General features: G+C 26.4%; 1 protein-coding gene across 1 annotated transcript in view; it reads left to right on the top strand.

Annotated features, from left to right (window-relative positions):
* The window catches only part of LOC100571709, a 37,893-nt gene that overhangs the window by 4,681 nt on the left and 31,072 nt on the right, over window positions 1-2,140 (top strand). The gene's annotated exons all lie outside the window — the stretch shown is intronic.

Here is a 2,140-nt window from a genome sequence, read left to right as displayed (position 1 = left end):
TTGCTTTATGAGATGTGTCTAGCCGTTCATACTTTAAATTTATTTATTTTTATTTTTTTTTACTCTTTTATCAACGTCACCGTAAACCTTTTCTATTAGTTTGTTTACTTTAATAGGAATGTATTATACAACAATCCAGAATGGTCGCACTAAGTATAAAAAGGAAAGAGCGCCTTATAATGCACACATAGGCAATGCAACTCGCAACCTAACCGGGTATAATTATAAAAAACGACACAATTCACAAAAAACAATTTTTGTGAAAGAATGACGAATTTATAGTTAAATAACGAAGTTGGAAAATACAATCATCAATAAAATTGGAAATTTCACGTAGATGTGCTGTATTTTTCAAATAATTTCGAACATTATCTAAAAAATGCTTGTAAAACGTTTGACTTCGTTACTTGAATAATTAGAATGAATCAGTCTATTGTGAACTTAATCGTAAGAACTTTATATTTTAGCGATAATCCCCCTTGTCATTAGCGGGCCACTGTCGGGAAGGGTATGGGCTAGTTTTGGGCCTTCTTATAGTAACTAATAAGTAATATATTTAAGTATCCCTCTACAAATGTATTAATGATTTATTGGGTAAAAAAGCTCGAACATTTAATACAAGGCTCCTGCTATCATTTTACAATGATATTTGAAAAATATTAAAAATCCTTGGTCACAGTTTTTATTTATAAGCATTTAAAGTTCAAATCTTGACAAAATACGGAAAAATCACCAAAATTAGCAAATTATTTTGAGTTGAGAATTCATAAAAATCTAAGATTTGAAAATGCTAAACAAGATTCCTCATAAGTTTTTCTACCTTTATCAAAAAAAAAAAAAAAAAAATGTCTGCAAGCAAATTAAATTAAATTTTTATGAGCGTTTGAAGTTCATATTTCTACAATATTGGATATTCACTTGATTTCCCATGTAGCGGTTTTGTTATTTTATTGTTATTCATAACGAATAACTGTAGATACATGAAAATTTTACTGAATGTATATATTTTAACTTTTTACATACTACAGTTTCGAAATCTTTTAATTTTTTGCTACAAATATTAATACAATTTAATTTGTTTGGTAAAAAAAGCGTGAAAATTTGATACTAGGCTTCTGATATACTGTCACAATAGCAGCTGAAAAATATTAAAAATACAGGCACAATTTTTTTAAAAGCATTTAAAGTTCAAATGTTGATTTAAATTATAGTTAAAAATGTATAAAATGTTCAACTTTTACAGCTAAGGATTGAACATTTAAAACAAGGTTCCACTTAAATAGTTAAATTTATAAATTACTTTATTCACAATAATATAATCAAATATACTTAGTAATATCATAAGCTGACTGACCGTTTTCGCTCAGAATTGTTTTTCTTATCCAATGACATTATATCATTGAATTAAAGTTTAACACCATCCATTACAGTGACCCAATTGTAACCAATGTACAGCAGAGCGACATCCACTGACCCACTTTTTTTAATTTAATTTTTATTTATTCTATCATTGTTATTATTGGATTGAATTGCACATAAACTTTTTATTAGACTCTTTACTTTGTTATTTAAATTGTTGAATATAGTTTTACCCATGTAATTGAGAGAGTTTCTTGAACTAGTTAATAATTTATATTATGACAATTTAATTTGTTTTCCTGTTTTTCTTTCAAGTATTTTTGTAGCATTGAGTGTATTGTCCCTTTGAAGCACAGGATTTTTTATTTCTGATTTCTTGACTTTAAGTGACTGTTTCCTATTATTTTACAATACCATATTATAAAAAAAATAGTAAAAAAATAGTTTTTTAAATTGTTCATTAAAAAAAAAGGTGGTATACCATACTTACCACCATGCATGTACCACCTTTTGTATTAGGTATAACATAATTTTTTTTATGATACATATTTAAGTATATTATTATGCATTTATGTTCTTTATTTTAGATTCTGAGTGGAACGATGAATGTATTGATTTTACAATGATTGTGTTTTTTTTTTAATTTTTAATTTTTTTTTTTTTTTTGTGTCTTTGTACACGATAAGTAGTCGAAATAATGCTACGATTTTCAACTTCAGTATCTTGTTCGATCAGAAAGTGAATATCAAGATAGTTAATAATAAAGTGCATTGGGGAGGTC

The sequence above is a fragment of the Acyrthosiphon pisum genome, chromosome X (assembly GCF_005508785.2).
Source record: "Acyrthosiphon pisum isolate AL4f chromosome X, pea_aphid_22Mar2018_4r6ur, whole genome shotgun sequence".
NCBI lineage: Eukaryota > Metazoa > Arthropoda > Insecta > Hemiptera > Aphididae > Acyrthosiphon > Acyrthosiphon pisum.
This window is presented reverse-complemented; position numbering and strand designations above follow the sequence as displayed.